Here is a 25,562-nt window from a genome sequence, read left to right as displayed (position 1 = left end):
ATACTTAGGGGGCATAATAATGTGTGGGCACAATTAGAGGACAACATACTGTGTCCTTGAAGGGGTTATAATATATTATATAAAATATTATTATTATTATTATGATTATACTGTATGGGGGCACTAAAGGGGTATTATACTGTGTGTGGGGCACTAAAGGGGTATTATACTGTGTCGGGGCACTATATAGGGCATTATACTGTGGGGGTGGTATTATACTTTTTTAAGGGGAATTTTTTTAAATATGGGATGGGGCGCCGAATGATAATTTTGCACGGGGCACCATCTATCCTAAGGCCGGGCATGGCCTGTGGAAAACTCCATAGCAATAAACCCCAGGGCAGAATGTGCAGTGAAAGCAAGTGCATTTGTCTACCTATAACCAACACTTTAGGGCACAAATGTAAAAGAGAATGTACTTCTGCTGTGGCTTTAAACAGTGAGAAAAATACAATCACTTTCCATATTCACTATAAGGGAACATGAATTTCAGAGAGGGAGGGTGGTCATCCGCTCTGGACCTCTCTCAGCCAAATCGCAAACAGCGTGAATTCAATGGGTAACAGTTAATACTTCGTATGGCCAGCAAACTCACCTGACCTAAACCCCATAGAGAATATATAAGGTATTGTCAAGAGGAAGATGAGAAACACCAGACCCAACAATGCAGATGAGCTGAAGGCAGCTATCAAAGCAACCTGGGCTTCCATAACACCTCAGCAGTGCCACAGGCTGATCGCCTCCATGCCACGCCGCATTGATGCAGTTACATACATAGTTACATAGTTACATAGTTAGTACGGCTGAAAAAAGACACATGTCCATCAAGTTCAACCAAGGGACGGGAAAAGGGAAGGAAAAATTTCTACACAAAGGAGTTAATACTTTTTTGTTCTAGGAAATTATCTAACCCTTTTTTAAAGCCATCTACTGTCCCTGCTGTGACCAGCTCCTGCGGTAGGCTATTCCATAGATTCACAGTTCTCACGGTAAAGAAGGCTTGTCGCCTCTGCAGGTTGAACCTTTTTTTCTCCAGACGGAGGGAGTGCCCCCTTGTTTTTTGAGGGGGTTTTACAAGGAACAGGATTTCACCATATTTTTTGTATGTGCCATTAATATATTTATATAAGTTAATCATGTCCCCCCTTAGTCGTCTTTTTTCAAGTAATTCATGCAAAAGGAGCCTCGACCAAGTATTGAGTGCATATCCTGTACATGCTTTTCAGTAGGCCAACATTTCAGAATTAAAAATATTTTTTTAAATTGGGCTTATTTAATATTCTAATTTTCTGAGAGACTACATTTTGGGTTTTTATTAACTGTTACCACAATCATCAACATTAGCAGAAAAAAATGCTGGTAATAGATCCCTCTGTGTGTAATGAATCTATATAATATATGGGTTTCACATTTTGAATTGAATTACTGAAATAAATTAACTTTTTGATGATATGCTAATTCATTATAAAGGACTAGTATATGGAAGCAGTGTAGCTAGGGGACAGACGGGGGATGTGCCCCTGTCGCAACTAGGAGGGAAGAAAGAGGGGGGGTGCCGCATGGCCACTACTGACCAGGTGCCACTGGTACAGCTGCCGCCAGTGGCAGAACTACCGCTGTAGCAACCATAGCGGCTTCTTCCGTGGCCCACAGCATGAGGTGGCCCGTGTCACCCGGCCCACAATGTGTCTGGCCTGTTGACACGAGCCCCCTCATTCCCGATGGCATCGCATGCAGCAGGCAGCCGGAGCGCCAGGCGACTGCCGCGTTCAATTGTATCTGCGTCCTTAAGACGCAGATACAATTAAATACTATGGTGGAACAAGGAGCTAGCTGGGACAGGATCCCTGTGCAGGCCAGCACGATGATGTCAATGGATCACGCCAGCCTACGCAAGGATCTTGTCTCATAGGTTGCTGAGGAGGCAGTGAAGCTATTCCATTTGTCGCAGAAACGGGGCTAGATGAGTACAAGTTTTTTTTATTTGTTTGGGGGCTGTGTGTTGCTATCTACAAGGGGACTGTGTCTTGCTATCTTCAATGGGGGCTGTGTGGCACTATCTACAGGGGGGCTGTGTGGCACTATCTAGAAGAATGGACTGTGTGTCACTTTCTACAGGGGGGTGCTGTGTGGCACTATCTACAAGCGGGCATTGGTGGGATTCAAAATTTTAACAACAGGTTCCCTGTTTTGCAGACAAAGATATATGCGTCGGGAGGGCCGCAGTGTTTTGCGGTGTATCGCGCCATGGAAAATGATTATATTAATAAAATAAAAGAATTGCAATATTCCAAATACCAAATACGCCATATATTAAAGTTGACTCTAACTAAAGAAATTCCCTGTCCAGAACTTTTTAGTGTGGATTTCCACACTATTTACTGCATATAAATACATAAGCGCACATACCTACCTACATACCTACCGGCGCTCAGGTCCGAGCCATTTTTTGATTTTTCATTTTCATTTTTCACCTCCCGCATTCCAAGAGCCATAACGTCTTTATTTTTTCGTCAATAGAGCGGTGTGAGGGCTTAGATTTTGCAGGAGGAGTTGTAGTTTCTATTGGTAGCATTTCAAGTACCATATAATGTACTCGGAAACTGAAAAAAAATTATTTGTGGGCTGAAATTGGGAAAAACTGCGAAAACTCCATTCTTTTTTGGGTTCCGTTTGTTGGTACATATGACTTTTTGATCACTTTTTATTACGTTTTTTTGGGGAGCTAAGGTGACCAGAAAACTGCGATTTTGGCTGTTTACAAGTTTTATTTTTTCCAGCCTTCACCGTGCACATTAAATAACACTATATTGTAATAGTTCAGACTTTTACGGAAGCAGCGATACCAATTTTGTTTACTTGTTTTATTTTTTACATTACTTTAGAGGAAAAATGGGAAAAGGTTTTTTTTTTGACGTTTTCATTTTTTTTGCACTACTAAAAACTTTATATCACTTCTTTTTAAACATTTTATTAGTGCCCCTAGGGGACTTGAACCACCGATTGTTAGATCGCTGGTACCATATACTGCAATACTAATGTATTGCAGTATATCGTCATTTTTACAGGCATCTGATAAGCGGGGCAGGGCTTAACAGAGGCAGAGTGAAGCCAGCCCTGGGGGCCTTCATTATGCCCCTAGGCTGCCATAACAGCCGTCGTCACCACCGGATATCATTGCAGAGGGGGGAGATGAGCGGTCTCCCTCTTTTCAACGCCTCAGATGCTGCAGTCGCGATTGATGGCAGCATTTGAGGGGTTAAACATCCAGGAACAGCGCGATCGCTGCTCCTGGCAGTTAGTCCTGAGTGTCGGCTATAAAACACAGCCGACGCCCGCAGCATATGGAGCGCGCTCAGCGCGTGAACGCTCTCCATACATTACCACCTGCACCAGGATGTACCGGTGCGTCCTGGTGCGCTAAGGGGTTAAACTCACACATAAACCTAGACCTATATGCGCACATTCAATATCCTATGCATGCTCAGCCCATTTAGTTAGGCTGTTGACTGTGAGAAAGGTGGAGGACAGTGTGGCGTGCGCAGTAAGCTGCGACAACTCTCCCAGCTAATGCACAGATACGGTGCCAGGAGCAAGCTCTGTACATATATGCAGCACCATAACAAAGCTCAGTACATATATACAGCACCAGAACAAAGCCAAGTACATAAAGACAACAACAGAACAAAGCTCAGTACATATATACAGCATCAGAACAAAGCTCAGTACGTATATACAGCACCAGAACAAACGGTCTTGGGCTGGCCAGCGGGTTCCATGGCCTGAGCGTACTGTAACGGTCACAGGCTATGTGGACCCACTAGGCCACTCCGCCGTAGTGGAGAGGCAGCTAACCAGGTCACAGTCTATATGAAAGTCAATAGTAGATAGTAACGCTTGGGTACCTGAACTAGTCCAGACGGTGGCTGTGGCTTCAGCACGGATGGAGGCCGGAGCAGCAGGTAGCGCCAGACGTGGCGGGCAGTATCCAATGTGGCAGAAGACACTAAACGTGGCAGAATACACTGGACATGGCAGAAGACACTGGACGTGACAAACGACAGCAGTACAGGACACAGGAACAGGAAACAGGGCACGGGTAACAACTGGAATGGGAAACACTTAGGCACCATTTGCAAGACAGATTTGGATAAACTAACAATGCTCAGGCAAGGATCAGAAGGCCTGGGGCCTTCTTATAGACCAGGAAATCATGGCAGTTGATGATGATGACGATTTCCTTCGGTACACAGCAGAACGGAGTGGAAGTGAGCTCACGGATCCATGGCTGCGGGCATCGGGAGGTGAGTAAACCCGACGGCCTACGGCCATGGACGCTACAGTATCCCCCCTCTTATGCCTCCTCTTCTTGGGGCCAGAGCGAGAGAGGAACTTTTTAATAAGAGCAAGAGCACTGAGGTTCTCTTCTGGCTCCCAGGACCTCTCCTCAGGATTAAACCCTCACAAGTTCTCCAAATAGAAAGTCCTTCCTCCTACCCAGTTGCAGTCTCCTTTACCTCGAATACATCAGAAGGACCGGTGGGAGCAACTGTGGAACTAGAAGTCTTGCTGAAGCGGTTCATGAGCATTGGTTTCAGGAGGGACACATGGAAGGAGTTGGAGATTCTGAGGGCAGGAGGCAGCCGCAGCTTATAGGAGACAGGGTTGATTTGTTGAAGAATCTCGAAGGGACCAAGGAACCTGGGAACAAACTTGTATAAGGGTAACTTCAAGCGAATGTTTCATGAGCACAGCCAGACTTTAGTTCCTGGAAGATACCGATACTCTCTTCTCCTAGTGTTAGGGATCTGCCAGGTACTACGTCTAGGTATACTCCTGGGATTAATCAATCCACACCTGAGGCCAGACCTGTTCGACTGACACCATCTCCCACCAACCAGGGTGGCAGGCTCAGGAGTGGGAGAGCCTATCACGGCCTGATCAGTCGGAGTTAGCTCCGCCCCCTGTCCTTTATTACCTGCCGTGTTCTCTTCCTCAGTGCTTGTAATTCTTCTGGATTCCTGGCCTCACTGCTGCTTGCTCCAGCCTGCTTCTGCCGTGCCTCTGCCTTGCTGCAGTTCCGCTTAACCTGCTTTGCTTTGCCCCTGGCTTGCTTCCTTCTCCGTGCTCACTTTGGTATACTCCACTTCATCCTGGTCCTGACTACTCATTCACCGCTCCGTTTCCTCGCGACGTTCCGTGGCTACTGCCCCTTCCCTTGCGTGTTCCCTGTTTGTTCTCCCGTGCACTTAGACAGCGTAGGGACCGCCGCCCAGTTGTACCCCGTCGCCTAGGGCGGGTCGTTGCAAGTAGGCAGGGACAGGGCGGTGGGTAGATTAGGGCTCACTTTCCCTTCACCTCCTTCCTGCCATTACACCTAGTATCTGCCTTTCGCTTCATGTGATCTACTGCCAGCAAAACAGAGGACCGGGTCTGTTGCCAGATTTGCAGGCAGTCCCCATATGCAGAGTCAGCAGCGGGTACTTGAGATGTGGTCGACACTGGAAGAGGGACTCTAGGATGTTGACCGTATACAATGTGAAATGGAGTGGAAGTGGTGGACTCACTTGTGTGGTTGTTGTATGAGAACTCGGCCCATGGAAGAAACTGTACCCAGTTATCGTGCTGTGAAGAGATGAAGTGGCGGAGATAATTCTCCATGATCTGGTTGATCCTCGCATCTTGCCCATTGGACTGAGGGTGATAGGCTGAGGAAAAGTCCAAACTCACATCCAGGAGTTTACAGAGGGCTCTCCAGAACTTAGAGGTGAACTGAACCCCCCCGGTCGGACACAATGTGAAGAGGCAAGCCATGCAAGCGAAAGATGTGTTGAATAAAGAGACTCGCTATTCGGGGAGCAGAATGTAGGCCAGTCAGCAGGATAAAATGTGCCATCTTAGAGAACCGGTCCACCACCACCCAGACGGTGTTGCATCCTGCTGAGGGGGGAAGGTCTGTGACAAAGTCCATCGCAATGTGCTGCCAGGGGCATTGGGTACAGGCAGAGGTTGAAGCAGGCCGGCAGGCTTGGAGTGAGTAACTTTGTTAGAAGCACACACCGTGCAAGAAGAGACAAAGTCCAGTACATCTTTAGGTAGCGTGGGCCACCAAAAATGACGAGCAATCAGGTCTCAGGTTTTACGGACACCAGCGTGCCCAGCTAGTTTAGTACAGTGTCCCCAGCGGAGAATTCTTCTCTTGTCTGCCAACCGAAAAAAGTCCTCCCAGGACAGATGTCTCTAATCTGCAGAGGATTAGCAGTGACAATACAGGACGTGTCTATGATAGTCTGAAGGGACTCCATCGTGTCTCAAACGATCTGGACAGGGCATCAGCCCTCACATTCTTGTCAGCGGGACTGTAGTGGAGCAGAAATTGGAAACGGGTGAAAAACAGCGACCACCTGGCTTGACGAGGATTCAGTCTTTGAGCGGACTGAGGGTAGGTAAGGTTCTTGTGGTCGGTGTAGATCAAGATGGGGTGAGCTGCGCCCTGCAGAAGATGTCTCCACTCCTCCAGAGCCAATTTGATGGCCAGTAACTCCTGATCTCCAATAGAGTAATTGCGCTCAGTATAAGAAAAAAGTCTTGAGTAGTAGCCACATACTACTGCCTTTCCTTTGGAGCTCCACTGGAACAGAAGTGCACCTGCACCAACAGAGGAAGAGTCCACCTCCAATGAGAACTGTCGAGATACGCCGGTGTGATGGAGGATCGAAGCTGAAGTGAATGCTTTCTTGAGGCTAATGAATGCGGACCCTGCCTCTGGAGTCCATACCTTGGCGTTCACACCCTTCTTTGCAAGGGTAGAGATGGGAGCCATAAGAGATGAAAAGTTCGGAATAAACTGCCGGTAGAAATTGGCGAATCCCAGGAACCGTTGTATGGCCCTTTGGCCCTGAGGACGTGGCCACTCCAGGACAGACTTTAGTTTCTCAGGGTCCATCTTAAGACCTTGATCTGAGATGACGTAGCCCAGGAAGGGCAAAGACTTCTTTTCAAAGACGCACTTCTCCAACTTGGCATATAAGCGATTCTCTCTTAGTTGCAGAAGAACTTGACGGACATGCCTCCGATGGGTCATCGAATCTGGGGAGAAAAGCAAAATATCATCGAGATAAACTACAACACACATATAGAGGAGATCTCGGAAAATATCATTGACAAATTCCTGAAATACTGCTGGAGCGTTACACAGTCCGAAGGGCATCACTAGGTATTCATAGTGCCGATCGCGGGTATTAAATGCCGTCTTCCATTCGTCACCCCGACGAATCCGGATTAGGTTATAAGCCCCCCGCAGATCTAGCTTAGAAAATTTTTTGTCTCCTCGTATGCGATCAAACAGCTCGGAAATAAGTGGCAACGGGTATTTGTTCTTGACCGTGATCTGGTTGAGACCACGGTAGTCAATGCAGGGTCGAAGAGATCCATCTCTTTTCTTAACGAAGAAAGATTTTCAAATAAAACCCCTCTCCAAATTCTCCTTGAAATAGGCTGACATAAATAAAGTCTCTGGCAAGGAGAGAGGATATACTCGTCCACGGGGTAGAGAAGCATTAGGAAGCAGTTCAATGGGACAGTCATAATTCCGATGTGGAGGCAACGTCTCAGCCTCTCGTTTGCAGAAGAATCCGCAAAACTGGCATACTGAGATGGTAGAGTGGAGAGTGACTGAGGCCGAGGGGGCATAACATGACGAACTTGTGACAGGCAATGGCTATGGCATTTGGAACTCCATTGAAAAACTTCTCTGGAACTCCAGTCAAGAACCGGGGCGTGTAAGCGGAGCCATGGCTGACCCAGCAGGATAGGATTGATAGCCTTAGGTAGTACCAGGAAGGTGATCTGTTCTTAGTGAAGAGCTCCAAACCGTAGTGTCAATGGCTCTGTGATGAGCATAATCGGATCGGGCAATGGTAGACCATTCACAGAGGCAACAGCCAGGGGTTTCTCCAGACGGACTGTGGGTAGACGTAAACGATCCACTAGATCCTGCTGGATGAAATTAAAAGCCACTCCAGAGTCAAGATAGGCGGAGGAAGGATGGGACGTTTCTCCGGAGACGATGGCAACAGGAATCGATATTCTGGAAGAGGTTTTAACGTTTGGAGACGTTCCACCTAGAGTTGCCTCTCCAACCAACCCTAGGTACTGGAGTTTCCCGGTTTTTGTGGGCATTGGCGCACAAGATGAACTTTAAGGCCACAATACATACATAGTCCAGAGGAGCATTTGCGCTGCTTCTCCTGTTCAGATAACCGGACTCTGTCTACCTGCATGGGTTCTTCAGGTAGCGCACTAGGGGAAGGCAATAGTGGTCTCTGGACCGAGGATGCTGGTCTGTGGACCCGGCTCTCCTGTCGAAAGGACTGCAGGAACAAGGCTAGGTCCGAGGATACAGGTTTGTGTTGCTCCAAGATTGGGTTCGCCCATGCGAGGGCCTTGCCAGCGAGGAGAAAGATAATAAACGCCACTAAAATGAACCGTGCATTGGTTAATAAATCCTCTACATGCTCTGGGATCACTGTCGTAGCGAGGAGGAAGAGGCAGAGGAACTGTGGATCCGGAACAAAGAAGAGGAGCAGCGGGCACAGCAACAGCTTCAGGAGGAAGAACCGGGGGTGGAACAGTGAGTAGATCCAGACGGACCAGGACAGAATTCACAGCCTCAAGGAGTTGAACCTGACGTGTGCGTAGGTCATGCATCTCCGTCTGTATCTTCTGGACTGCGGTCTTGGGCTGGCCAGCGGGTTCCATGGCCTGAGCGTACTGTCACGATCACAGGGTATGTGGACCCACTAGGCCGCTCCGCCGTAGCGGAGAGGCAGCTGATCAGGTCACAGTCTATATGAAAGTCAATAGTAGATAGTAACGCTTAGGTACCTGAACTAGTCCAGACGGTGGCTGTGGCTTCAGCACGGATGGAGGCCGGTGCAGCAGGTAGCGCCAGACGTGGTGAGCAGTATCCGATGTGGCAGAAGACACTGGACATGGCAGAAGACATTGGACGTGGCAGAAGACACTGGACGTGGCAAACGACAGCAGGTGCAGTAGGCATGACTCCAACACTGGTATGCGCAGGAACAAGAACAGTACGGGACACAGGAATAGGAAACAGGGCCCAGGTAACAACTGAAACGGGAAACTCTAAAGGACCATTTGCAAGACAGACTGGGATAAACTAACAACGCTCAGGCAAGGATCATAAGGCCTGGGGCCTTCTTATAGACCAGGAAATCATGGCAGTTGATGATGATGACGATTTCCTTTGTGCGCCTACGGGACACAGCAGAACGGAGCGGAAGTGAGCGCTGGCGTCTCCTCAGAAGGAGATGTGGAACAGCGCTCACGGATCCATGGATGCGGGTGTCGGGAGGTGTGTAAACCCGGCGGCCCGCGGCCATGGACGCTACACCAAGTACATAAAAGCAACACCAGAACCAAGCCAAGTACATAAATACAACAGCAAAACCAAGCTCAGTACATATATACAGCACCAGAACCAAGCCAAGTACATAAATAGAACACCAGAACAAAGCTCAGTACATAAATACAGCACCAAAACAAAGCTCAGTACATATATACTTACCAGAACAAAGCTCAGCACATATATACAGCCCTAGAACCATGCTCAGTACATATATACAACACCAGAACAAAACTCAGTACATATAAAGTGCACCAGAACCAAGCTCAGCATATAAATACAGTACCAGTGCCCCTGAATATAATACTACTATACACTGTACTCCTGGATATAATAGTACTATACACTGTGCTCCTGAATATAATAGTACTATACACTGTGCCCCTGAATATAATAAGACTATACACTGTGCTACTGTATATAATAGTATTATACTGTCACGTAATCTCTGCCTGCGGCTCCCTTGGTCTCCAGGACATCGAGAGTTACTCGCTCGGGCGTCGCCCTTTCTGGCAGACTGAGGCAGTCTTCAGTCAATAGGAGCTCAGGAGCGTCAGGCCAATCAAAGCCTGGCTGATGTTCCTGAGCTCCCACCCTCTCCTTATTTAGTTCAGCCTGGGATAGTTGGCCTTTGTCTGTAATTAGAGTTTCCTTGCCTGGTGCTTTTCCTTGTTTCAGACTCCCCTGAGTAACTTGCTTTTTGACTTCTTGTGACCTGACCTCGGCTGGACTCCTGACTTTTCTTTGCCTTCTGACTTTTGTTTTTCTGCACTCTCCCGGTTTAACCCTGCCTGCCTGACTCCGCCTTTTGCGCCCGAACTTGTCTGTGGCACAATTGCCCTGCCTCTCCCTCCGTGTACTTCCCAGGTGACCCTTTGTTATTTCGTACTATCTCTGTCTTATCTGTTTGTCAGTTTCACTGGTACCACTGTAGGGAACGCCGCCCAGTTCTGCGCCGTCGTTTAGGTCAAGTTGTACATGTAGGTAGGGACAGAGGTTTGGGAAGAACAGGGACCTCACTGTTTACTGTGTATTTGTTCATGACAGAATTACAGACCTTCTACTTGCTCTTCCCTGTTGTCTGGCTTTGTTTGCCATGGATCCTTTGGTAGTGTTAACAGAGCAAATGCAGGGTTTCACCCAATTGGTGCCGGATCTGGCCCAGAGAGTCTACCAGCAGGAGCATGCCTCGCAGATGGCCGCCCCTGTGTAACCCGTGGCAGCCTACCCTTTTGCACCTGTGCTGGAACCCCAAATCCAGTTACCCGATCGTTTCTCTGGCGATAAAAATTTTCCTTATCTCCCACTAGTCCCCAACGCTCCTATGTTGACGCTTTCTTTTCCGCCCTGGGACATCTCTATGACGAACCCAGCAGGACAGCTGTAATGAATCGGGGTAGGGAGACGGACAGTTGAGCCCTAATCTACCCGCAACTCCCTGCCTACTTGCACGGCCCATCCTAAGTGACGGCGTACAACTGGGCGACGGTCCCTACGCTCAATAAGTGCAAGACAGACAACACAAGACCAGGGCACACAGAAGCAAAGGGGGAAGTAGGGGCAGTTGCCCACGGAAGCACTGTGAGCAACAGGAAGTAGTGAACGAGCCGAGTCAAACCAGGAGAGTACATAGTAGCAAAATAAGAGCAGGAGAATAGTCAGTCAAGCCAGGGTCAATAAGTAACAGCGGTCAATCAGGTAAATAGCAGGAATCGCAGAGCCAGGAAACCAGACAATCACAGGCAAGGAACATGCTGCAAGTGAGGGTAGAAATAGAACAAGGGTGGGAGCTAGAACCGTCAGGCCAGGCTGTGATAGGTTCTCCCTCTCCTCAGCCTGCCAGACTGAGTGGTAACAGATCGCGTCACTCTAGCAGACCTTGGAGCTGATGAAGGCTGATTAACCCCGGGCGTCGACACAGAACCTGTGTCTGGCAAACCCTTTACAACAGCATTTGCTGAAACTCAGTTAGGGGGACTTTGTCAGGGTAAGAGGCCGGTAGAGGAGTAGTGCTCTGAGTTTACGAAGTGGACTATGGAATCTACCTGGGGTGACTCAGCCCTGAAGTACCACTTCAGGCTAGGACTGACTGACGCCCTGAAAGACCTGCTAGTAGGTTACCCCCCGACTACCTAGATCAACACATGAATCTCGCTGTCCGTCTCGACCGACGCATCCGGGAGCGTCGGCAGGAACGGTCCGGTCCTCCTACTCCAGTCGATCCTCCTAGGTCTCGAGCTGTCCCAGTACCATCTTCTTCAGCCGACTACCAGGAGGAACAGATGGAGATAGGGATCACAGGAGATCCGAAAGTTCGCAGGGAGTTCCACCGCAAAAATGCCTTATGCTTCTACTGTGGAGACGTAGACCATCTACTCAGCGTCTGTCCCAAACGCAAAAAAGAAGACTCTGGAAAACTTCCGCCGCTAAGTGGTCATCGGGGAGGTCACTTGGGCGCACAGATATCTCCCATTCGTTTTAATAAGGTCTTGTTGCCAGCCCAGGTGTCATTTTTGGGCAAGACTGGGATAGGTTCTGCGTTTGTGGACTCAGGGTCTGTGGCCAATTTTATTTCCCACAGTTTTGCTTTGTCGATTGGTTTACCCCTTAATGATTTATGTGTTCCTATTCCCCTGGTGGGGTTAGACTCCTCCCCGTTAGCTTGCGGGCACATTTTCCAGTCTACTTCTGTGTTTTTTTTAAAGATTGGTTCAATTCACTTGGAGGAATGTACTATGTTTGTCCTTAAGGGGCTATCCACCAAGATTTTATTAGGTCTCCATTGGTTGCGCAAGCATAACCCCATCTTGTTACTTGGGGTAAGAAGTGTTTGTCATCTTGTATGTCCACCTTAACCCCTTAATGACCAGGCCATTTTGCACGTTAATGACCAAGGATTATTTTTTGTTTTCTCACAGTCGCATTCCAAGAGTCGTAACTTTTTTTTTATTCCGTCGCCATAGCCGTATAAGGGCTTGTTTTTTGTGGGACGGTTTGTATTTTGTAATTGTACCATTTTTAGATGCTTATAATATATTGATTAACTTTTATTAACTTTATTTTAGGAGAGAATTGAAAATAAGCAGCTATTCCAGCATTGATTTTCACGTTATAAATTTACGCCATTTACTACGCAGCGATAAATAACATGTTAACTTTATTCTATGGGACGACACGATTATGGGGATACCAAATATGTAAAGGTTTTATATGTTTTCCTACGTTTGCACAATAAAAAGCCTTTTACAAAAAAATTACTTGTTTTTGCATCGCCACATTCCAAGAGACGTAATTTTTCTGTCAATGTGGCCGTACGGTGGCTTGATTTTTGCGAGCCAATGTGTAGTTTTCATTAGTACTATTTTGGGGTACATAGAACTTATAGATTAATTTTTATTTAACTTTTTATGGGGGGAATGGGAGAAAAGAGAGAATTTTGCCGTTGTTTTTTGCGTTTTTTTTGGACGCGGTTCATCCGGCGGTTTAATTAATGTGTTCATTTTATTGTTCAAGTTGTTATGATCGCGGGGATACCATATATGTGTATGTGTTATTTGTGTTGTTTCCGTTGTTTTGTGCGTTTTTTTTGGGACGCCGTTCATCCGGCAGTTTAATTAAGGTGTTCATTTTATTGTTCAGGTTGTTACGATCGCGGGGATACCATATAGGTGTATGTGTTATTTGTTTTGACACTTTTACTAAATAAAATCACTTTTTGGGCAAAAAAAGTAGTTTTATTTGATTTTCACTGTAATTTTTTTTTTTTTCACAAACTTTATGTAACTGATTTAAATTTTTTTTTTTAGTCCCACCAGGGGACTTCCCTATGCGATCTGCTGATCGCATATATAATGCTTTGGTATAGTGGCATGACCTAACAGGCAGATGCTGAAGGCAGACTAGACCCCCGGCTGCCATGGAAACCCGACGGCGACCCACGATTTCTTTGCGGGGGCGCCGATGGGGTGACAGAGGGAGCTCCCTCCCTCTGTCAAACACATTAGATGTCGCTGTCACTATTAACAGCGGCATTTAATGGGTTAAACTGCCAGAATCGGAGCGCACTTCGATTCCGGCAGTTGCAGCAGGAGCCAGGCTGTGTATAACAGCCGTGCTCCTGCCGCTGATCGCGTGGGTACAGTGTCAGTACCCGCGCCATCACAGGACGGATATATCCGTCCTCCTGCGCAAACTAGCAGCTGCAGAGGACGGATATATTCGTCCTTCGGCGTTAAGATATTAAGTGTCAGTCTTGTTGAGGAGGGGAACACTCTTCCTGAATTTATTCAGGACTTCAATGACGTATTTTCAAAAAAAGCCTCTGAAGAGTTACCTCCTCATTGAGTACACGATTGCGCAATCGACCTGGTACCTGGAGCCAAGCTCCCCAAATGTAGAATCTTTAATCTATCTTGCCCTGAGCGTGAAGCGATGAGGGAGTATATCCAGTAGAGCCTGGCCAAGGGGTACATCCGCCCCTCCTCATCACCTGTAGGTGCTGGTTTCTTTTTTGTGGGGAAGAAAGACCGGGAGTTCCGACCCTGTATCGACTACCGTCAGCTTAACAATATTACCATAAAGAACCAACACCCATTTCTGCTAACACCCCCGAAGGGCATTTTGAGTACCTGGTGATGCCCTTTGGTGTATGTAAAGCGCCAGCTGTGTTCCAGACTTTCGTAAATGATATTTTTAGAGACTATCTGGGGCTCTTCTTGGTGGTATACTTAGACGACATTTTGGTGTTTTCCAAAGACTGGGACTCGCACGTCAAACATGTCAGGACTGTCCTTCACATTCTCAGGGAGAATAATCTGTTTGCTAAATTTGAAAAATGTAGTTTTGGTACTCAAGAGATGCCTTTCTTGGGACACATCCTTACGCCTGAGGATTTCCGCATGGATCCTGCCAAGGTCCAGGCGGTATATGACTGGGTTCAGCCTGCTTCCCTGAAAGCCCTCCAAAGGTTTATAGGGTTCCCAAATTATTACAGACGTTTTATCCAAAATTTTTCAGTAATCGCCAAACCCCTTACCGACCTTCCCCGTAAAGGTGCGGATCTCCTCCACTGGTATCTGATGGCGGTCCGAGCCTTCAAGCTCCTTAAGGGGTGCTTTTCCTCTGCCCCAGTACTAATCCAACCGGATCAAACTCAACCCTTTATTGTGGAGGTGGATGCTTCCGAGGTGGGTGTGGGAGCAGTATTGTCTCAGGGTCCTACTTCTCACACTCACCTCCGACCCTGTGCCTTTTTTCCCGTAAGTTCTCTCCCACTGAGCAAAATTACTTTGTGGGTAATCGGGAACTGCTGGCCATCAAATGGGCTTTGGAGGAATGGTGCCATTTTCTCGAAGGGGCAAGACATCGGGTCACGGTCCTCACTGACCATAAAAATTTGGTCTTTCTAGAATCAGCCAAGAGACTCAACCCTAGACAGGCTAGATGGGATCTATTTTTTACCAGGTTCAATTCTGTTGTTACCTACAGGCCTGGTTCAAAGAATATTAAAGCGGATGCTTTGTCACGTAGTTTTCTGGCCACCCCTCCGCCTGAGACCAAACCCGAAGGAGTATTGCTTCCTGGTGCGGTAGTGGCAATCGTAGACTCTGACCTAACCACAGAGATCATGGCCAGCCACCTCCGGCTGAGGCTCCTCCAGGAGTGTCATGACTCAGTCCTGTCAGGTCACCCAGGCATCTCTGGTACCAGGAACCTTGTCACCCGTGGTTTCTGGTGGCCAGGGCTGCTATGGGATGTCCGAGCCTATGTGGTCTCATGTGAGACCTGGGGCCGGTCTAAAACTCCAAGATCCCGACCTGCAGTCTTGCTGTGTCCTTTGCAGGTGCCCCAAGGACCCTGGACCCATCTATCCATGGATTATATCACCGATCGACCTTTGTCCCAGGGCAGGTCGGTGATCTGGGTAGTGGTAGACCGGTTTAGTAAACTGGCCCACTTCATTCCCCTCAAGAAATTGCCCAATGCTCTAGAGCTAGTTAACCTCTATATTAAACATATGTTTTGTTTGCACGGGGTACCTGTTAACATTGTCTCTGACAGGGGGGGTCCAATTTATATCGTTGTTTTGGAGGGCGTTCTGCAAACAGTTAGGACTAGACTTGTCCTTTTCATAGGCCTTCCATCCAGAAACTAATGGCCAGACTGAGAGGACCAATCAGTCTCTGGAACAGTATTTCAGATGTTTCGTGGCCGATGCTCAGGATAAATGGTTCAGGTTTTTGGCGCTTGCGGAATTTGCCCTCAATAATCACAACAGCACACCGTCAGGAGTTTCTCCATTCTTTGCTAATTATGGTTTTAATCCCCGGTTTTCTTCATTTTCCCCATGTGTATCAGATAAGCCTGAAGTGGAGCTTCTCACTGGGAATTTGTTTGTCATCTTGGACCTGGTCCAGAGTAATCTCAGGGCAGCACAGGTCCACCAGTGGCTTCAAGCCAATAAAAGGCGTTCAGCTAAACCTGATTTCTTGGTGGGAGATTGGGTTTGGTTATCTTCCAAGAACCTCCGCCTGAGGGTACCCTCGAGAAAGTTCGCCCCCAGGTACATCAGTCCTTATGAAATCATGGAGAGGATCAACCTGTTCTCCTTCCGCTTAAAATTGCCCCCTTCCTTCCGCATCCACTATGTGTTTCATTCCTCCCTTCTTAAAAGATTTGTCCCCCCCCATCCTTCCCATAGGGAAACCCCCTGTCCCTGTAGTGACACCCGAGGAGTTCAAGGTGCCAAGGTTGCTGAACAGTAGAAAGGTTCAGGGGTCTATCCAGTACCTGGTCCAGTGGAAAGGATATGGTCCAAAGGAGAGGACTTGGGTCCCAGTCCGAGATATCCACGCTCGGACCCTTATAAAAAACTTTCATAAAAATTTTCCGAATAAACCTGGTTCGGGGTTTGAGGGTCCAGTGGCCCCTCGTAAAAAGGGGGGTACTGTCACTTACTCTCTTCCTGCGGCTCCCTTGGTCTCCAGGACATCAAGAGTTACTCGCTTGGGCGTCGCCCGGCCTGGCAGAATGAAGCAGTCTTCAGCAAATAGGAACTCAGGAGCGTCAGGCAAATCAAAGCCTGGCTGATGCTACTGAGCTCCCGCCCTCTCCTTATTTAGTTCAGCCTGGGATAGTTGGCCTTTGTCTGTATTTAGAGTTTCCTTGACTGGTGCTTTCCCTTGTTTCAGACTCCCCTGAGTGACTTGCTTTTTGACTTCTTGTGACCTGACCTCGGCTGGATTCCGGACTTTTCTTTGCCTTCTGACTTTTGTTTTTTCTCCATTCTCCCACTTTGAACCTGCCTGCCTGACTCCTCCTTTTGCTCGCAGACTTGTCCGCAGCACAATTGCCCTGCTTCTACCTCCGTGTACTTCCCAGGTGACCCTTTGTTATTTCATGCTGTCTCTGTCTTATCTGTTTGTCAGTTTCACTGGTACCACTGTAGGGAACCCCGCCCAGTTGTGCGCCGTCGCTTAGGTCGTGTCATACAATTAGGTAGGGACAGAGGTTTGGGAAAAACAGGGACCTCACTGTTTACTGTGTATTTGTTCATGACATATAAACTGTGTCCATGAATAAAATTGTGTCAAACAGTGTAAAGTAATGCACCACACATAGGGCCTTTTACACCGGCCGATATTCGGCCGATGCAGCGAGCACCGATCAACGATACATTGTTGATGTGCGCTCGTTGGCTCCTGTCACATGGAGCTATGGATGGGGACGAATAGTCGTTACTCAGATCGCTCTTCTTCATACATTATTATGTCATCAGCGCGTCTCCTGTCTACACAGGCCGATGTGATGCTGACAACAATAATATTTTACTTTTTTAAGATGATACGAACAGCAGATGATTGAGCATTTGCTCGCTCATCTGCTGATCGCTGCCCTGTTTACACAGGCAATTATCGTCAATGAGCGTTCTAAGAACGCTTGTCTGCGCGATAATCGCCCAGTGTAAAACCCCCTATAGCGTCTGTCATAGAGCCCCCTGTAGATAGTGCTCCGCCTGGTGCCCTCTGTTGATAGTAGCATTCCATGTAGTTAGTGCCTGCTGTATAGTCTTCCCCTGTAGTTTGTTCCCCTATATACTGCTCTCCTGTAGTTATTGTCCCCTATATAGCCCTCTCCAGTAGTTGGTGCCACCTATATAGTCTTCCACTGTAGTTTGTGCCCCCTATATAGTCCTCCCCTGCAGTTTATGTCCCCTATATAGTTGTAACGTGTATGGCCGGGGTCGTCGTTCAGACTTATCCCTTGACGGCCCCGGCCATGGACATCTCTCTTCACGGCGTCTGCTCCCTCCAGGGAGACGCCGGCACTCACTTCCGGGTACCCGTACCGATTCCCGCAGGGCGCACGCGCCCGCACATGCACGGTCTTAAAGGGCCAGTACGCGTCCAGCTGTCACCCATCAATTATTAGCCCAAATTGCTGCTGGACTATAAAAAGGGGCTCTGCCCACTGGTTCCTTGCCTGAGCATTTTTGTATACCTAAGTTTGTCTTGCAAATGGTCTCCCAGTGTTTTCCAGTTCCCAGTGTTATCCGTTCCTGCTGCCTATACCCTGTATCCCGTGCTATCGTATCTACAGTGAGAGTCAAGTCATGCCTTCCGCTGCATCCGTGGTGCCACCTGCTGTGAAAGTCAAGTTGTGCCTTCCGCTGCATCTGCGGTACCACCTGCTGTGAAAGTCAAGTCCTGCTTCCGCTACTGTCTACATTGCCTCAGTTATCCGTTCCGAACTATAGACATTGTTTTGTACCTTGTTGGCCATCTGCTACCCCGCTATGCGGTACGGCCCAGTGGGTCCACACCCCGCGCCATGACAATTGTCCTCCCCTGTAGTTGATGCCACCTATATAGTCCTCCCCTGTAGTTATTATACCATATATAGTCCTCCCCTGTAGTTGGTGCCACCTATATAGTCCTCCCCTGTAGTTTGTACCCCCTATATAGTCCTCCACTGTAGTTATTGTCCTCAATATAGTCCTCCCTTGTAGTTATTGTCCCCATATAGTCCTCCCCTGTAGTTATTGTCCCCTAAATAGTCCTCCCCTGTACTTAGTGTTCCTTATAATTAAGGCTCCCTACACTGCCCACATTATATTCTTACCTATCCCGTTGCCGCGCCATCCTCCAGCAACGCCAGTCCTACTCCAGCGGAACAACGAGCGGCGCAATGACGTCATTGCGCTGACAGCATCATCACTAAAGCGCTGAATGGCGAGGCATCATCTGCGAACCGGCTGCAATTTCAACAACCGTTTCGGGGGAATCGGGGCGAACCGGCCGGATCCACCCCTGCAAGGAGGGGCTGTGTGGCTTTATCTAAAAGGGGGGGGGTGTCACTATCTACAAGGGGGGTGTGGCAATATCTACAGGAGGGCTGTGTGGCGCTATTTACAAGAGAGGCTGGGTAGCAATATCTACCAGAGGGGCATGTGGCACTATGTACAGGGGGGCTGTGTGGCACCATCTACAAGAGGAGGATGTTCATTATGTCACCATATAGTCTCATTAGCCCCAGTTATACAATCTGTTTTAGTCAGGAACACTGACATCTTTAATTTATTTTATTTTAATTTATTGTTATTTTAACTACCTTATATAACTATATTGCTTGTAAAATGTACAAATGGTTTTATGCTCAAGTTACATTAAAAAAATACAAAATTACACCTCATTAATTGGTAAAGAAAGCAAACATAGCGAGGGGAAAGGAGAAGTCAGGAAAGAAGTTGGGGACGACGACAAACTGAATGTTTGCCCCGGGTGCAGGAGAACCTACCTACGCCTCTGATATATAGTGTCAATTGTCAGTGCAATCACACAAAAAATCACCATCTGCCATTAGTTTGGCCACATCAGCTGAATTTTCTATAATACCAACCAGGTTAATGCATAATGTTTCACAAGGATATAAAATAGACCACCGTCACAGCACCATGATGTGTGTTTCGCCGTCAGCTTTCTCAAGGGCAAATTTTTGCATTCTTTGGTGAATTACTTTGGTTCTAGTGTATTGTGATAGGTATATATTGCAAGACGGTAAACAGGACCTACCCTTTGCCCTATTTGGAGCAGTTTTTTGGCGGTATTAATATTAAAATTGATGGACTATCCTTAGGACAGTCCATCAATATTAGATTGGTAGGGGTCCGACTGTTGGCACACCTGCCCCTGCCAATCAGTTGACTAAAGGGCCCATGTTGCTCATACGAGCACCGCAGATTCTTCATTGTTTACATGGTTCTCCTCTCCGTTCGTACTGGCACGCGCTGTTGCATTTGTAGCGCCCATGCAAGGTATTGCACCACTGTGCCATTCAAGTGAATTGCACAGTGGTGCAACGCGTTACACAGTTGTCTTAAACAGCCCTTCAAACAGCTGATTGGCGGGGGTGTCGACAGTCAGACTCCCATCGATCTAAAATTGATGGTTTATCCTAAGAATAGGCCATCGATTTCAATAACCCGGATAATACCTTTAAGACTAGTCGGATGCTTTTTCCTGTAGATAACAGATGATTGGGGATGGACCTTTGATTTGAGAAGGGCCTGTCCAAATAAAAAATAACTATTTTAGGTCCCAGACAGCAGGGGCATGCTCTGACACATCTGGTCCAATTTCCCTCAAGTCATAAATTCAAATAAACAAGAAGGAAATCAATAGCATCCAATATTGTTTTCCTTTTTCTATAAGGGTATTTTCACACGCAAACTCAAAAACGAAGTCAAGGGAAAACAGCTCCTGATTTTCAGATGTTTTTTAAGTCACTCGCGTTTTTTCGCTGCGTTTTTCGCAGCGTTTTTTACGGACGTTTTTGGAGCTGTTTTCAATAGAGTCAATGAAAAACGGCTCCAAAAGCATCCCAAGAAGTGACCTGCACTTCTATTTTGCTGCCGTTTTCTTATGTAAAAAAACGGCCTGTCGGAACAGAACTCAGTTTTTCCCATTGAAATCGATGGGCAGATGTTTGGAGGTGTTCCGCTTCCGATTTTTCGGACGTTTTTGGGGCTTTTACGGCCCGAAAAACGGCAAAAAATAGGCCATGTGAGCATACCCTAACATTTATATCTTATATTTGTGTTCCGTAACAGGAGCGTTATTCTTTTTTATTGTAGTCGCTGAATGTAACACTCAACTGTACAGGTAGAAGGGTTACATTATTGGAGAGATTGAAACTGTTCATGTCATCAACATCATAGGCTGCTGTACTTTACTGCAATACATACTTTCTTCTATGACTCATGCATTTTAAATTCTGATACATAGGCCTCCTTCTGTGAGACTAGCAAATACTGGATATGCAAATGAATCAAATCTATGAGTCACCATGTTTTCTGACAGTTTCACACTTAATGTAGAGTGTAATTGTAAACTACAGACATGTCACTTGTATTACAATGATTCAGTGATATGACAGGACAACAAGTGGAAATGAACTTAGATACACAAAAGCTAAGTGTGTTGAAAAGGAAAGAGCTGCTTATACAGCAATATGTCATCCTGACAAGAAAAAAAGCATACAAGTGATCACTATAGTCCTAAATAGAGATGGTAGAAACAATTTTCAAATGAGGTTTGAGATTTGCAGAAAATCAGAGTGATTTGGTTTATGATTCAATGGAGAAGAGGTTTTCTAAAGATTCTAAAGAATCTCTCGCCTTAAATGTCCTACTATACTATACTTAAAAATAAGGACTATTGCTATAAACCCTAATATAAAATGTCAAATATAAAATAAATCATACAGGGACATGCAGTAATAAGTAACCATATGCAACGATAGCAAATCTTGGAATGGAGACAGTCTCATCCATGACACCGAACAGCAATGAGTAAGGGTCTGCTGACACGATGCAGTCAAATTGCGGTTTAATGCTGCATTTGGCTGCAATTTTGCAGTAATTGCAGCAATAATCCGTGTATAGACCAAAATTGAATTGAAAGTTTTTGATTATGGTCTTCATTGCTTGGTCTTACTGTCCTCTCGTGGGCATATCAGGGGTATGCTAATCATTATGTACTACCGCCCTCCCCTCTTCCTTCACACTCAATTTCCCTCTTCACTTTCCACATACCTCCCCTTTGTACGCAGCTCTAACATTTGACAGCTGTAACACAGTGTTCATTATCTACTTTAGGATTTCAATCTAACATGTATCTGAGATTGGTAATTTGAAGCATAATATTAGATGTATGAATTTGACTTTATATATCTGTACAATTATCAGTTTTGCATGACCTTTACATCGCTAGTCCCCGCCGTCAAAATATTACATGGATTTGTGTGCTTGCCTCCAGCTAACTACACAATCTGCTTCTAGACCTAATACTCCTGGCTGCACCCCTGAGTTTGACTGTGATGTCATTAGGAACCTACATTCTTACAAAATTGCAATCTTAAAGGGGTTGGCCAGGATTAGAAAAACATGGCTGCTTTCTTCCAGAAACAGCGCCACACCTGTGCTTGGGTTGTGTGTGGTATTGCTATTCAGATCCATTAACCCCATGATCCATTACAGCTGACGCCTCGCACTAACGACCAGGAACAGAGGGAACTCTGACCGTGAAATCTAAGCCTTTAGAAAGAGGGGCGGCCCATTGCCCCACCCACTACACACGATGGTGGGGTGCTGATGGTTTCAAGGCCCCCAGGTCTGCCTTCTTTCTGCCTCTGTTAAGCCTCTGGGTCAGGCAGGGCTTAACAGGAGCCTGTTAAAATTACAATACACTGCAATACATTAGTATTGCAGTGTATTGAACCAGCAATCTGGTTCAATACCCTAATCAAAAGTGTTAAATAGTTAAACAAAGTTTTTGGTAGTCTACAAAATATTAAATAATATTAAAAGTAAAAAAATAAACCTTTTTTCAATTTTTCCTCTAAAGTAATGTAGAAAATGACCACATTTTGTATCGCCGTGTCCGTAAAAGTCAGAACTATTACAATAAAGCATTATTTAACACGCATGGTGTTAAAAAAATAAATACACCAGAATCGCTGTTCTTTTGGTCACCTTATCACAAAAAAATGGAATAAATAGTGATTAAAAATTTGTATGTACCAAAAAATGGTACCAATAAAAACTACAGCTCGTCCCGCGAAACAGAAGCCTTCACACTGCTCAGTTGACAAAAAAATAAAAAAGTTATGTCTTTCAGAATATAGCAACACAAATTTTATTTTTTAACAAATAAATAGTTTTTTCTTTGTAAAAGTGGAAAATTATAATAAAAATAAATTTGGTCTCACTGTAATCGTAATGGCTAGGAGAATAAAGTTGAGTTGTCGTTTTTACCTCACAGTAAAAGACATTAAAAAAAACAAAAAAAAAACACTTTTACAATTCCAACCCACAAATAATTTGTTTTCAGTTTACCAGTACATTATATGGTACTTTAAATAGTGCCAAAAGAAACTTGAATTCCTCACGCAAAAAAATAAGCCTTCAGACCACTTTATTGACAGAAAAATAAAAAAAGTTATGGCTCTTGGAAGGCGGGGAGTGAAAGATGAAAATAAAAAAGACAAAAAACACAACCCCTTTAAACCCTTTCCTAGTGTCTTAGCGCCTTTCCACGCAACTGTACGTGATGGGGAGCCCGCACTCTCACCAGTGGGTGTCAGCTGTACATTACAGCTGACGCCCTGCTGTAACTGCGGGGACCGGAGCAAGCTTCGATCCTCGCCATTAACCCCCTAAATTTAGCAGTCAAAAGCGACCGCAGCATCTAGGTGGCTTGTAGCCGATCGGCATCCCCGGGAGCACATTGCAAAGAACATAGCACACAAGCAAAACATAACATAAAAAAAATGTATATATGTTTTCCTGAATAACACCTCCTGGGTAGAGAATAGCAATAAAGCTTCATACGTGAAGACACAGGGCAAACATAACAGATGTAATTTCTGGCCAACATGAGTACCGCCCCCTTTCCCTGAAAGGTACATTTGGAATAGGTTATGAGTTTAAACTATTGCTGTGGCTAGAATATAAACTCAGATATTAAAGGCCAGAGCCTTATCTTTCAAATGACACTAAGGTTCAATATTTTAGCTGCAATATTTGGGGAACATCTCTTGTTTGAATTTGAGGAGCAGCAAGAAAATGTTATTTCTGGGTTTTGTGTGTCTGTAAGTGAGGGGTGGGAAGGGGAAAGCTGCAAGTGAGTTCAGGAAGAAAGATCACAGCCTGATACTGTCATCTCTTTCCCGGTACATCCTCCAGTGATCCCAGAGGTGGGGGGGGGGGGGGGATACAAGGAACCTTTTTCCATGTTGTCACCCTTATTACCAATGAGTAGGGATATGTGATCTGTCACATTTATGAGGGTTCTTTTTTTTTCCGCTACTACAGGTGTGAGAATATGAGTAGTTACACATCTAATCACCCCTTGCAACTAATCAGATGATATACTGACTTCATGACTAAAATTTTTACCAGCATCAGCATTGCAGAGATTTTTGATCTGATCAGTTATGATCAGGGTTGCCAACCTCCACTTTCGTAATTGCTGGACTACTTAGCTAAAACTCACGGACAACTCAACATTTTTGTGCAATTACGTGCAATTAGAGAGTGTAAATAGTGGAGGAGGAGAAAATGAAAATCTACAACCACTCACAGTGAAGTAAGCCTACTTGTTTCACAATTTTCTCCAGGAAAGAATGAATGTTACCATGATGTGAAACCCATCTCCATATAAAACAATAAAGTTCATTATATACTATACGTACATAACATTTTTTGGAGTCCATTTAGCTCTTTTGGCAGATAGGTCGATCATCATTTAACCCCTATGCTAGATTCACAGCTCCACTGCTGTATGATCTCCTCCATGCTGCTTCTTTTGTTACTTGGGATGTGTCTTACAAATAGATTAGGGAGAAGTATTTTCTATGTGTGCAATGTATGGCAGACATAATAGCAGTTAGGCTCCACCTACTAGCTCATAGAAAACTGAGACTTAGAGATAGAAAGTGCTAAAAAATATGCAGGAAACAAGTCAAGTAATGGCCGGAAATAGTGTTATTCCTCATGTACACACATATATTAGCTTATTCTCAAAGTCACCAGAAAGTTACGTACTCTTTTAGGAAATGGATGGTACACTTTCAAAGTAAAGTTAAACTTTAGTGTTAGGAAACGTCCGTCCCTTTAAGATTACCATGACTACTAGTCTAACTTCTGGGCGGTTCTGGTTTTAGTTGTTCAGTCTATCCCTTCTCTCTGTCTTTCTTCCTATCAGATGTGAGGGTGGAGTACGTAAACCTGGGTTGCTTCTGTGTTCTTTTCTTGTGATTTTCCTTGCTGCATGTGTTTGATCAAGCTTCTGACTAAATCCTATATCTTAACTATTTGGACATTTTGGAACTGGACCTCGGCTTGTTTCTGGATTTCCATTTGCTTACAGATTTGGACTTTCTGCTCCCGGCTGGTACTGACCCATGCTATTCCTGACATCCCCTAGCTTTGTGATTTGGACTTCTGTTTATCCTCTGGCTATCTTGTTACCTGTTCTGGTACTGCCTGCATTGCACCTCTTTTCCAACACTGAACTCTGTTAAAACAACTTGGGTTCTATGCAGCAAAAACCATCCTGCCTTGCGGTCAAGGCCAGCTCCGGGTTTATGTGGGACCTTGGGCGACACAGACTTAGTAGGCCCCTTTTGTGGGGGGAACTCATGGTGGCAGTGAAATGGCAGAAAACATAATTTTGTGCCTCCATATAGAAGTTAAGCCCTGTTTATGCCCCCATATAGAAGTTTGTACCCCTATAAATTGAATGCCACACAGCCCCCCTTCCTGGTAGTGCCATACAGCCCGCTCCTCCGAGGTAGTGCCATACAGACCCACCTTTCCAGGTAGTGCCGCACAGCCCCCCTTTCCCAGATAGTGCCACACAGCCCCCCTCCCTGGTAGTGCAACAATACCTCACTCCCTGGTAGTGCCACACTGCCCCCCTCCCTGTAGGTTGCGCCTTTGGGGCTCCCTCTAGTGGAGTCCCCAGCCAGAGCATTGCCAAAGCTCTGGCTGAGGATACTGCTTCAGGAGAAGCCACTGACGTCACTGTCCATATATGGACAGTGTTGTCAGGGGCAACCCCAGAGCTATAGT

Source organism: Rhinoderma darwinii, chromosome 3 (assembly GCF_050947455.1).
Source record: "Rhinoderma darwinii isolate aRhiDar2 chromosome 3, aRhiDar2.hap1, whole genome shotgun sequence".
In the NCBI taxonomy this organism is placed as follows: Eukaryota; Metazoa; Chordata; class Amphibia; order Anura; family Rhinodermatidae; genus Rhinoderma; species Rhinoderma darwinii.
The sequence above is the reverse complement of the archived record's forward strand: the minus strand, read 5'-3'. Positions refer to the sequence as shown.